The following is a 13050-nucleotide window of genomic DNA, read 5'->3' as shown; positions in this document are numbered from 1 at the left end:
TTGTTGATCTGATTCTTCTCCCTTTGTTTCTTGATGAGTCTGGCTAATGGTTTGTCAATTTTGTTTATCTTCTCGAAAAACCAGCTTTTAGTTTTGTTGATTTTTGCTATGGTCTCTTTTGTTTCTTTTGCATTTATTTCTGCCCTAATTTTTAAGATTTCTTTCCTTCTAATGACCCTGGGGTTCTTCATTTCTTCCTTCTCTAGTTGCTTTAGGTGTAGTTAGTTGATTTATTTGATTTTTTTCTTGTTTCTTGAGGTACGCCTGTATTGCTATGAACCTTCCCCTTAGCATTGCTTTTACAGTGTCCCACAGGTTTTGGGTTGTCGTGTTTTCATTTTCATTCGTTTCTATGCATAATTTGATTTCTTTTTTGATTTCTTCTGTGATTTGTCGGTTATTCAGAAGCATGTTGTTTAGCCTCCATATGTTGGAATTTTTAATAGCTTTTTTCCTGTAATTGAGGTCTAATCTTACTGCATTGTGGTCAGAGATGATGGCTGGGATGATTTCAATTTTTTTGAATTTACCAAGGCTAGATTTATGGCCCAGGATGTGATCTATCCTGGAGAAAGTTCCGTGTGCACTTGAGAAAAAGGTAAAATTGATTGTTTTGGGGTGGAAAGTCCTGTAAATATCAATTAAATCTAATTTGTCTATTGTATCATTTAAAGTTTGTGTTTCCTTGATAATTTTCTGTTTAGTTGATCTATCCATATGCGTGAGTGGAGTATTAAAGTCTCCCACTATTACTGTGTTATTGTTAATTTCCCCTTTCATACTTGTTAGTATCTGCCTTATATATTGTGGTGCTCCTATGTTGGGTGCATATATATTTATAATTGTTATATCTTCTTCTTGGATTGATCCTTTGATCATTATGTAGTGTCCTTTTTGGTCTCTTTTCACAGCCTTTATTTTAAAGTCTATTTTATCTGAAATGAGTATTGCGACTCCTGCTTTCTTTTGGCCTCCGTTTGCATGAAATATGTTTTTCCATCCCTTCACTTTCAGCGTGTTTGTCCCTAGTTTTGAGGTGGGTCTCTTGTAGACAGCATATATAGGGGTCTTGTTTTTGTATCCATTCAGCCAGCCTTTGTCTTTTGGTAGGGGCATTCAACCCATTTACATTTAAGGTAATTATTGATAAGTATGATCCCGTTGCCATTTACTTTGTTGTTTTGAGTTCGTGTTGAAACATCCTTTCTGTGTTTCCTGTTTAGAGAAGATCCTTTAGCATTTGTTGGAGAGCTGGTTTGGTGGTGCTGAATTCCCTCAGCTCATGCTCGTCTGTAAAGCTTTTGAATTCTCCTTCATATCTGAATGAGATCCTTGCTGGGTACAGTAATCTGGGTTGTAGATTATTCTCTTTCATTACTTTAAGTATGTCCTGCCATTCCCTTCTAGCCTGAAGGGTTTCTATTGAAAGATCAGCTGTTATCCTTATGGGGATCCTCTTGTGTGTTATTTGTTGTTTTTCCCTTGCTGCTTTTAATATTTGTTCTTTGTGTTTGATCTTTGTTAATTTGATTAATATGTGTCTTGGGGTGTTTCGCCTTGGGTTTATCCTGTTTGGAACTCTCTGGGTTTCTTGGACTTCTGTGACTATTTCTTTACTCATTTTAGGGAAATTTTCAACTATTATCTCCTCGAGTATTTTTTCATGGCCTTTCCTTTTATCTTCTTCTTCTGGGACTCCTATGATTCGAATGTTGGGGCGTTTCATATTGTCCCAGAGGTCCCTGAGGTTTTCCTCATTTCTTTTGATTCTTTTTTCTTTTTTCCTCTCGGCTTCGTTTATTTCCATCATTCTATCTTCTACCTCACTTATCCTATCTTCTGCCTCCGTTATTCTACTGTTGGTTCCCTCCAGAGTGTCTTTTATCTCCTTTATTTCATTATTCATTATATATTGACTCCTTTTTATTTCTTCTAAGTCCTTGATAAACATTTCTTGCATCTTCTCAATCCTTGTCTCCAGGCTATTTATCTGTAACTCCATTTTACTTTCAAGATTTTGGATCATTTTTATTATCATTATTCTAAATTCTTTTTCAGATAGATTCCCTATCTCCTCCTCTTTTGTTTGGTTTGGTGGGCATTTATCATTTTCCTTTACTTGCTGAGTATTTCTCTGCCTTTTCATCTTGTTTAGATTGCTGTGTTAGGCGTGGCCTTTCTGTATTCTGGTAGTATGAAGTTCCTCTTTATTGTGGAGGTTCCTCACTGTGGGTGGGGTGGACAAGTGGCTTGTCAAGGCTTCCTAGTTGGGGGAGCTTGTGTCGGTGTTCTGGTGGGTGGAGCTGGATTTCTGCTCTCTAGAGTGCAATGGAGTGACCAGTATTAACTTTTGAGATGTCTATGGATTTGGTGTGCCTCTGGGCAGCCTGTATATTGATGCTCACGGCTATGTTCCTGCGTTGCTGGAGAATTTGCGTGGTATGTCTTGCTCTGGAACTTATTGGCTCTTGGGTGGAGCTTGGTTTCAGTGTATATGTGGAGGCTATTGGATGGTCTCTTATTAATTAATGTTTCCCCTGGCTTTCAGTCTTATTCTTGCAGTAGCCTCAAGACTTCTCCATCCATACAGCATCAATAATAAAACTTTTAGGTTAATGGTGAAAAGATTCTCCACAGTGAGGTATACCCAGAAAGGTTCACTGAGTTACATGGAGAGATGAGGTGAGGGGGGGCGGTTTGAGGTGACCAGGAGGGGAAGAGGGGAATTCAAATGTGGAGAGAGCAATCTAGCCAGTAAGCACTTCCCTCTGTGCTTTCCACAGTCTGGAACCCTCAGAGTGGTTCACAGAGATACATAGAGAGGGGGGAGGAAGGTAATAGAGGTGAGCATGAGTAGAAAGGGAGGAATCAAGAGGGGAGAGAGAGATCTGGGCAGTATCCTGTTCCTGAAGTGTTCTCCGGTACCCAGAACACCCTCAGAGATTCACAGAATTGGGTTGAGAAGAAAAGGAGGAGGGTGGGAGATAGAGGTTCTCTGGGGGAGAAGAAAGAGCATCAATAGGGGGAGAGAGTAATCAGGCCAGTGATCACACTCCTGAGTAAAAATGGGTCCTAAAGATTGGGTTCTTAAATGTACAAAATTGATATCAAATATGTAAAACAAAGATTAAAAATCTAGAGTAGAGGTTAGACTCTTATAAAACTTACAATATAAAAAAAAAGAAAAAAGGAAACAGTTTAAAAAGAAAAAAAACAGTAAAACAGCAAAACAGTAAAAAAAGAAACAGTAAAAAAAGTAAAACAGGAAAAAAAACAGTAAAAAAAGAAAACACAAAAGGTATAAGATATATGTATGCAGTTTGCTTCAAAAATAGGGTTTTTTTTTTTTTGCAAGTTAATAGTGGGTTATGAAAATGAACGTTAAAGGTGTAACAGAGGACTTGAAGAAAAAGGAAAGAAGAGAAAAAAAAATTAAAAAAAAATAATAATAGTAAAAAAATATATATCCCGGACTTTCTCTGGAGCTGTTGTGAGCAGTGTGGGGTCTGCTCAGTTTCAGATAGATCCTTATTCCTGCTTATACTTTTCAAGATCTATAGGTCCCTTTCAATGCAGTCGGTGTTAACTACAGGGATTTTAATCTGTTGGCCTGTCACTTCCAAGGCGCTTCCCTCTGTTTATTTGGCTTCTGTTTGGAGGTCTCTTCAGTATCTAATTTCCGCCCTCTTTTGAAGATAATGCGCTGTCTTTGTGGATGCCTGACGTCCTCTGCCAGCCTTCAGAAGTAGTTTTGTGAAGTTTGCTCAGCATTCAGATGTTCTTTCGATAAATTTGTGGAGGAGAGAGTGGTCTCCCCGTCCTATTCCTCCGCCATCTTAGCTCTGCCTCTAATCTTGTTATCTTAAGACATATATTGTGGGAGTGGCTCTGGTAAGACCTTTCTATTGTTAGTTCTAATCTTGTTACTTTAAGATGTATGTTATAGGAGTGGGTCTGGTAAAAGTATATAAGGCCTTGATAAGACTAGGAAGTGGGGGCACTCTCCATCCCCCTTCTGATGTCTATGTCAGAAGCTTTCTCTGTCCCTTTTCTTACTTTAATAAAATTCTGCTACACAAAAGCTCTTGAGTGATCAAGCCTGGTCCCTGGTCCCAAAGCTAAATCTCTGGAGATCACAAATCCCACACCATTCACCATAAGCTATCAGTAGTTACCATATTGCACAGCAATTCTTTTTTCTTCTTTCCTCTGAAACAAGCCCATGAACTTCATAAAGACCAAGAGATCCACCTAAGTCTTTTTTTAGGGCCTCACTCAGAAAACAATGACTTTATAGAATGATGAGAGAAAACACTTCCTTACCTTTACAGCTTACAGAGTACAGTAGTCCCCCCTTAACTGTGGTTTCACTTTCTGTGGTTTCAGTCCTGCAGTCAGCTGAGCTCTGAAAACATTAAATGGGAAATTCCAGAAATAAGCAATTCAAATGTTTTAAATTGTGTGCTCTTTTAAGTAGCATTATAAAATCTTATGCCATCCCACCCAGGACATGAATCCCTTTGTCCAGCATATCCTGCCCATTGGTCACTTTGTAGCCGGCTTGATTATCAGATCCACTGTGGAGACATAGCAGTGCTTGTATTCAAGTCGCCCTTATCTTAGGTAATGATGGTCCCAAAGTGCAAGAGTTGTGATGCTGGAGATTCAGATGTTTCAAAGAGAAGCCACAAAGCGCTTTCTTCAAGTGAAAGGTGAAAGTTCTTGACTTAAGGAAATAAAAAAAAAAATCATATGCTGGGGTTGCTAAGAGCTACAGTAAGGTTTAATCCTCTACTCATGAAACTTTCAAGAAGGAAGAAGACATTCATACTAGTTTTGCTTTCACATCTCAGACTGCAAAAGTCACAGCCACAGTGTGTGATAAGTGTTCAGTGAAGATGAAAAAGGCATTAAATCTGTCCAAAAAGATACTGTGAGAGCCCATTTTGTATAATTTTTATTAAAACATACAGCATACAGTTGTTCTATTTTATTATTGGTTATTGTTGTTAATCTCTTACAGTGGATAATTTAAATTCAACTTTATCATAGGTATGTATGTATAAGAAAAAACATGTAAGACTCGGTACTATCTGAGGTTTCAGGCATCCACAGGGGGTCTTGGACCCCTTGGAGAAAGGGGGACATATTTTCATAATGGTTATCTGTCTTCCTACTTTTTCTCAAATATTACCTGTCAGAGAAGGATTCCCTGAACACCCTATATTATAAAAACAACAACAACAACAAACACACTACACACTAACCCCTTTACTCAACTTTACTATTTTTATAGTACACATAACTACTTGATATAGCAAATGCTTATTAGTTTACAGCCACTCTTCTAGAATGCAAGCTCCCCATGGGTAAATTTTAAGTCTCTGTGGTTAACCACTATACTTTGAGTTCCTAGAATATAAGATTGGTAGAGCTATATCTGTTATCATTTTATAGATACTCAGTTCAGTTCAGTTCCTAAGGAAATCAATATGGAAGATGCTGAGTTTTGGTTTTGCTTTTAAGTGGAAGAAGTTATATTTGATTTACATATATATATATATATATATATATGTACAGTCTTCTTTCATTTCCCTGTGAAAATAAACAGTGGCTTACACATTTGAAATTTCCTACATAAATATCATTTTTGAAAACAAAATTTGCAAACTATGGCCTCTTTTCTGAAAGATCATCTTTTGTTTTTGTATTTAGTTAATATTTATTTACTATGGTTTTTAGGCAAGTTTTTCCACAGTTTTATTGAGATATAATTGACAAATAAAATTATGATACTGAAAATGTAAAATGGGATGATTTGTATATGTGTACATTGTGAAAGGATTCCCTCACCGAGTTATCACATCTATTACTTCACATATTTACTTATTTTGAAGAAGTATAAATTGACTGTTTATAGTAACACTGAAGATAATTGTTGGATGAAGAAATAATAAATAGGGACAACAAAATACAAGAAATAGGGAAAGTGGAGAAGACAGAATACACTGATGTTCTTTGAAGACTACATGTGTCAAGAGAAGCATTTGGCTAAAAGGATAGCAAACAAAACCAACTATGTCTCAACAGTAAGGGCAGTGGTTATGCTGCTGCTGCTGCTAAGTCGCGTCAGTCGTGTCCGACTCTGTGCGACCCTATAGACGGCAGCCCACCAGGCTCCCCCGTCCCTGGGATTCTCCAGGCAAGAGTACTGGAGTGGGTTGCCATTTCCTTCTCCAGGGCATGAAAGTGAAAAGTGAAAGTGGAGTCGCTCAGTCGAGTCCGACTCAGTGACCCCATGGACTGCAGCCCGCCAGGCTCCTCCGTTCATGGGATTTTCCAGGCAAGAGTACTGGAGTGGGGTATAGTACTAGCAATATTGTTATTTCACAGAGTCTAAGCAGCTATTTGAATGTAAGATGCTCCTTTACTTTATGGAAAACTAAGAAAGAAAAATATTTCCAATTAAGCTATGATATGCCATTAATTGGGGCTTCTTGTTATCTCAGATGGTAAAGAATTCGCCTATAATGCAGGAGACCCAGGTTCGAGCCCTGGGTGGGGAAGATCCCCTAGAGAAGGCAATGGCAACCTGCTCCAGTATTCTTGCCTGGAGAATTCCATGGACAGAGGAGTCTGGCAGTCTACAGTCCATGGGGTCACAAAGAGTCGGACATGACTGAGCAACTAACACACATGTATCACCACTGATTAGTAGATGCATCCTAATTTCAGTTTCGCTAAAATTGGAAAAAATGTGTTAGAATCAGTATAATAAAGTTAACCATCTCCTCCTCCAACCTCCTGACCCACCACCAACAACTACCATTTCTCAGTTTCCTATTGGCTTTCACAACTGTCCTGGGACTTTCCAATCCTAATAACAATCTCTGTTTTATAGAAGAAGAAACTGAATCTTGCAGTAGCTAAATTATTTTCTCAAGATTACAGCACTAACCTACTATATGGAGTCCATGATCACTGTGTCCATGTGATGGAAATCTATCTAGATATGGGCTTGCCGTTAATTTTTTCTAAATTTATTTTTAAGTTATCTTCATAAGACCTGTTTTAAAAACATTATTATAAAATTTTTACCATACCAAAAATTAACAATTTATCCATTTATATAATTTGATATTCAATCAAATGACAAGTCCTTGATTTAAAACATTTTTTTAAAATAACAATTTGAGATACAATTCACATATTATAAAATTCATCCTTTGAAGTGTACAATCCAATGCTTTTTTTTTAAAGTATGTTCACAAAATTGTGCAACCATCATTACTATGTAATTTCAGTACATTTTCATCATCCCTAAAAGGCACAGGCCATTCCTATTAGCAGTCACTTTCCATTTATCCACAAACTCCCCAGTCCTAGGCAAATATTAACATATATTTTTCATTTCTAAGGATATCCTTATTCTGGACATTTCATATAAGTGACATCATATAATGTCTGGCCTTTAAAAAAAGTATATATTCATGTATTTTTGGCTGTGCTGGATCTTCATTGTTGTGCAGGTTTTTCTCTGTTGTGGCGACACAGGGGTTACTCTCTAGTTGCAGCGCACGGGCTTCTCGTTGTGGTGACTTCCTTCCTGTGTTACAGAGCACAGGCTCTAGAGCACAGGCCCAATAGCTGTGGTGCACAGACTTAGCTGCTCCAGGGCATATGGGATCTTCCTGGTTCAGGGATTAAACGTGTGTCTCCTGCATTGGCAGGCAGATTCTTTACCAATGAGTCACCGGGGAAGCCCCAATATCTGGCTTTTTGTATCTGTGTTCTTTCACTTAGCGTGTTTTCAAGGTTCATCCACAGGTTAGCAGGTATCAGTACTTCATTCCTTTTTGTGGCTGAATATTATTCCACTGTATGGATATACTACATTTGATTTATCCATTCATCAGTTGATAGACATCTGAGTGGTTTCTACTTTGGGGCTATTATGAATAATGCTGAATAATGAATACATGCTATGAATGTTTGGATGAGTTTTACATGGATATATGTTCTCAGTTCTTTTGGGCTTATGCATAGGCATGGAATTGTTGGGTCATATAGTAACACTATGTTTAACTTTTTGAGGAAATGTCAGATTGTTTTTTATAGTGTATTATCTTACATTCTCAGCTGCAGTGTATAAGGGCTCCAATTTTTCCACATCCTCACCAAGACTTGTTACTGTTTTCTTTTTTATTACAGCCATCCTAGTGGGTATGGAGCAATCCCAGTGTGGCTCCATTAACTTTTTTAAAGTATCAGTTTCTAAGTATCATTTCAATATTATATATAAATTATGTACATTTATTAATATACACATATATAAATAAATAATTGATCATTATGATCACAATCTCTGAAAATTTGGCAAACAGCCCTTGAAGCTATTTATGTATTCATTCACTTCTATTAAATTCCCAGGGCTCAATTTGTTGTATTTTAACAATACTCTCGTGGAGTAAGTTGATAGGGAAATCATCTCCAAGAGCTATAAGCTGAGAAAGGCTGTCAGCCAAAAATAAATCATCCTATTCACAGTCCAGTGCTTTATTACCAGGTCATTCTACCCATGGATAAGGAATGGGAAAAATGAGTGACACAGAAAAGCCTCACAGATTGCACACTCCATTAGAATATCTAAATTTAAAGCAGAACCTGCACCTACAATATGTCTTTTTATGATTTGTCCCATTCGCTTTTAAAGCCAGGAAAGTGACAATAAAAAGACTCTGTATCATGTAAAATGACATGTTTTATTTTTCACATTCATTCCCCAAAGAGGTAGCATTACAAAGAAATAGCATCTCTCTGAAAGCCAAAGTACTTCCATCACTTATGAACTCTTCACGGCAGTGGCAGAAAAGCAAATATTTAAGTTCTCAAAAATCAAGACACAGTTCACTTTTAACATAGTCCTGATATAAATTGTATATGTACATGTGTATATATATCTGCTTTATATTAGATACCTCAGCCATAAGAAATCACTGTGTGATTGTCAATCAGAATAAGACTGTAATGTTTAAATGAGTTATTTTGGATGAAACAATGGACTGAGGCAAAAGAGAACAAAATATCACCTCCCAAAAACCCAAACTGATTGAACCAAGCACCCATACTCCAATCCTTCAAATATTTCTCTGATACCTACTCTAAGAAGAAAGAAAGAAAATAAAAGATCTTTTAGAGATCTTCCACTCCAGTACTCTTGTCTGGAAAATCCCACGGATGGAAGAGCCTGGTAGGCTGCAGTCCATGGGGTCGCTAAGAGTCGGACACGACTGAGCGGCTTCACTTTCAGTTTTCACTTTCATGCATTGGAGAAGGAAATGGCAACCCACTCCAGTGTTCTTGCCTGGAGAATCCCAGGGACGGCGGAGCCTGGTGGGCTGCCGTCTATGGGGTCGCACAGAGTCGGACACGACTGAAGCGACTTAGCAGCAGCAGCAGCAGCACTGAAAGCATGGAGTCTTAAACAGTGACCACTGGGGAAGTCCCTTGAAGATCTTTTAAGTTGTTAAATTGCAACCTTTAAATATGCATTTTATCAAGAAGATATTCTACATACTTAATTTTTTTCCAAATCAATCTGTTGTTATTTTTATATGCTGTTTGAATATCTACATAGAGTACCTACCTAGAGTAAGGCACCAGGCATTGCTATCCTTAATTGTCTAGCTAGTATCAGCAGTGAGAAATTCCTTGCTTTTCAGAATGATCTGACCAGATAATTGCATCACTCAATCCCTCACTAACTTCAAATCTTTTTTCAAAGGCCACTTCATAGTTGAGGAACACCTTATTTAAAACTGAAAACCCGGGGGCACCAGCCCCAAGTTAAAAAATATATAAATAAACTAATTAAAAAATAATAACAATAAAAAGAAAAAAAGAAAAAAGAAATAAAATAAAAATACAAAAAAAACAAACTGAAAACCTCCCTCCCATACTTCCAGCTCCAACTATTCTCCTTATCTATTTTTCTTCAAAATATTGATTACTTTCTCATCTCATTTAGTCGTTTATTTTATTTACTATTTGCTTTCCCTATTATAATGTTAGTTCCATGAAGGCAGAGATTTTTGCCTGTTTTCTTTTTTCCCCCATTATTTTACTTCCAGGGTCTGAATGAATATTTCTTGAATAAACAAATGAATGAAAATGGTCACTATAATGGGTCTTTGTAGTCTTTGATTTTCCAGATGCCTCTGATTTTTTTTTAAAGTTCATATTTATTAGCCTTTTCTTAGCTTTGATTTTGACTGAGGATAAATGCCTCATGCTCTGCTTCTCTTTTATGCCTGTGATTTATGAGTCTGTCCCAGAGCCACTTCTCATTTCTACGTTCTCCTTGTTGATGGGTCTCAGCGCTTACCTTTTCCTACTCTCCACTGTCTACAGGCCACCTCTACAACTGAGTATGTCCCCAATAGAAATTATCACCTCCCCACAAACCTGCTGTGGAGTTGGAAGCTCCATGTTGGTTAATAACATCACTAATACCCAGTCTCCTAAGCTAGTGATATCTGTATCCTCAGTTCCTCTCTTGGTTGATCCTACGAGCATCAGTTTCCAATATCCTGGCACCAAGTTTCTCCACATCCACACTGCCACTATCCTAGCCCAGATCCTTACCCTCCTGCCCTGAGGCAACTGCAATCTTCTCTATACCTGTATGTGGAGAGGTCCAGGAAACCTTAAGGAACTACCACACCTACAGCCACATTTGGAGGAGATAGACTTAGGTCTTTCTGTGGTAATTAACAGTGGCTTGAGCAGCATTTGTGGGGTGGAAGCTGCCTCGATACATGATGGACCTGTGATCAGACAAAAGCTAAACAGATATCTGAATATTGAGAAAGAGCCAGCCATACACATGTCAGAGAGAGATGATTCTAGACAGATGCCATATAAAGCAAAGGCTCTAAGAAACTATAAAAGATTGTTGTAGCCAGCTCAGGTTGCTGTAACAAAAGTCCACAGACTGGGTAGCTTATATGGAATCCTAAGAATCACAATCATAACACACAAGAAAGATCCCTTTCCCTGGGAGAATGAATATGAGGTTATGTTTAAAGTCAGTGCTAGTGGAAGTAAGTGCTAGTAATAGAGCTGATTTTCATCACAGCTAAAATATGAATACTTAATTTGTATAGATTTAATTTTTTCAATTAAAATGTTCTGAATTGAAGACCAGGAAAATCCTACCTTCTCAGTCTTAAATTTTGTACTTTCCCCAGGAGATGGTGGTGGTTGCCACTTAGAACGCTAGCATTCTCACAGTGGCTGGTGAATCTCTCTCAATTTTACCAAAGATAATAAGCAAACAGGAAAATGGAATTTCAAAGCAATCAACTTAATTCTGAGATCAAAGCTTGATGTTCATTCTACTTAAATCCTCAAGTCCATTTTACCAGAATGTATTACCTTTAGACTACTCCTTGCAAAGGGTTTGGATACAACCATGACTATGCCAAAGCCTTTGACTGTGTGGATCACAACAAACTGCAGAAAATTCTTCAAGAGAAGGGAATACCAGACCACCTGACCTGCCTCCTGAGAAATCTCTATGCAGATCAAGAAGCAACAGTTAGAACTGGACATGGAACAACAGACTGGTTCCAAATCGGGAAAGGAGTACGTCAAGGCTATATATTGTCACCCTGCTTATTTAACTTATATGCAGAGTACATCATGAGAAACGCTGGGCTGGATGAAGCACAAGCTGGAATCAAGATTGCCAGGAGAAATATCAATAACCTGAGATATGCAGATGGCACCACCCTTATGGCAGAAAGTGAAGATCTAAAGAGCCTCTTGATGAAAGTGAAAGAGGAGAGTGAAAAAGTTGGCTTAAAACTCAACATTCAGAAAATTAACATCATGGCAAGTGGTCCCATCACTTCATGGCAAATAGATGGGGGAAACAATGGAAACAGTGAAAGACTTTATTTTAGTAGGATCCAAAATCACTGCAGATGGTGATTGCAGCCATGAAATTAAAAGATACTTGCTCCTTGGGAGAAAAGCTATGACCAACCTAGACAGCATGTTAAAAAGCGGAGACATTATTTTGCCAACAAAGGTCCATCTAGTCAAAGCTATGGTCTTTCCAGTAGTCATGTATGGATGTGAGAGCTGTATTATAAAGAAAGCTGAGTGCTGAAGAACTGATGCTTTTGAACTGTGGTGTTGGAGAAGACTCTTGAGAGTCCCTTGGACTGCAAGGAAATTCAACCAGTCCATCCTAAAGGAAATCTGTCCTGAATATTCATTGGAAGGACTGATGTTGAAGCTGAAACTCCAATACTTTGGCCACCTGATGCGAAGAACTGACCCACTGGCAAAGACCCCAATGCTGGGAAAGATTGAAGGTGGGAGAAGGGAATGACAGAGGATGAGATGGTTGGATGGCATCACCAACTCAATGGACATGGACATGAGTTTGAGTAAATTTTGGGAGTTGGTGATGGACAGGGAGGCCTGGCATGCTGCAGTCCATGGCGTCGCAAAGAGTCAGACATGACTGAGCTGAACTGAACTAATGTACTCAGTAAGCATATAAGAGTACCGCCAACTATTTGTGGCAAAACTTAGGTGATGCATTACTCATAAATCAGAGGTGAATTGTGGTTGTGCTTTGATAACATTAGTGTTGTTATTTGTTGTTGTTTAGTCACTAAGTTCATATCCAACTCTTTTGCCACCCAATAGACTGTAGCCTGCCAGGCCCTTCTGTCCATGGCGTTTCCCTGGCAAGAATACTGAAGTGATTGCCATTTTCTTCTCCAGGGGATTTTTCCCAACCCAGAGATCGAACCCACATCTCTTGTATCTCCAGCATTGGCAGGGACATTTTTTGTTTGTTTTTTTAATCACTGAGCCACCAGGAAGCCAGTAAGAGTATACCAAATACAAACTTTATTTCTCTCTACCAGATTCACCTGTGTCTAGAGGTGGGCTAATCCACAGCTATGGTCTCATTTCTACAAGGTCTCTCTTAAGGTCAAGCTCAACTGAGTCCACTTATTCTAAACAAAC

General features: G+C 38.3%; 1 long non-coding RNA gene across 1 annotated transcript in view; it reads right to left on the bottom strand.

The window, feature by feature from the left end:
• The window catches only part of LOC145524351 (uncharacterized), a 227133-nt gene that overhangs the window by 141168 nt on the left and 72915 nt on the right, over window positions 1-13050 (bottom strand). The window contains exon 4 of the long non-coding RNA XR_014067422.1: window positions 4324-4405. This is a non-coding gene — a long non-coding RNA (uncharacterized LOC145524351). The remainder of the gene's footprint in view (window positions 1-4323; window positions 4406-13050) is intronic.

Source organism: Giraffa tippelskirchi, chromosome 10 (assembly GCF_054371585.1).
Source record: "Giraffa tippelskirchi isolate mGirTip1 chromosome 10, T2T-mGirTip1v1.2.pri, whole genome shotgun sequence".
Lineage (NCBI taxonomy): Eukaryota > Metazoa > Chordata > Mammalia > Artiodactyla > Giraffidae > Giraffa > Giraffa tippelskirchi.
The sequence above is the reverse complement of the archived record's forward strand: the minus strand, read 5'-3'. Positions and strand labels throughout refer to the sequence as shown.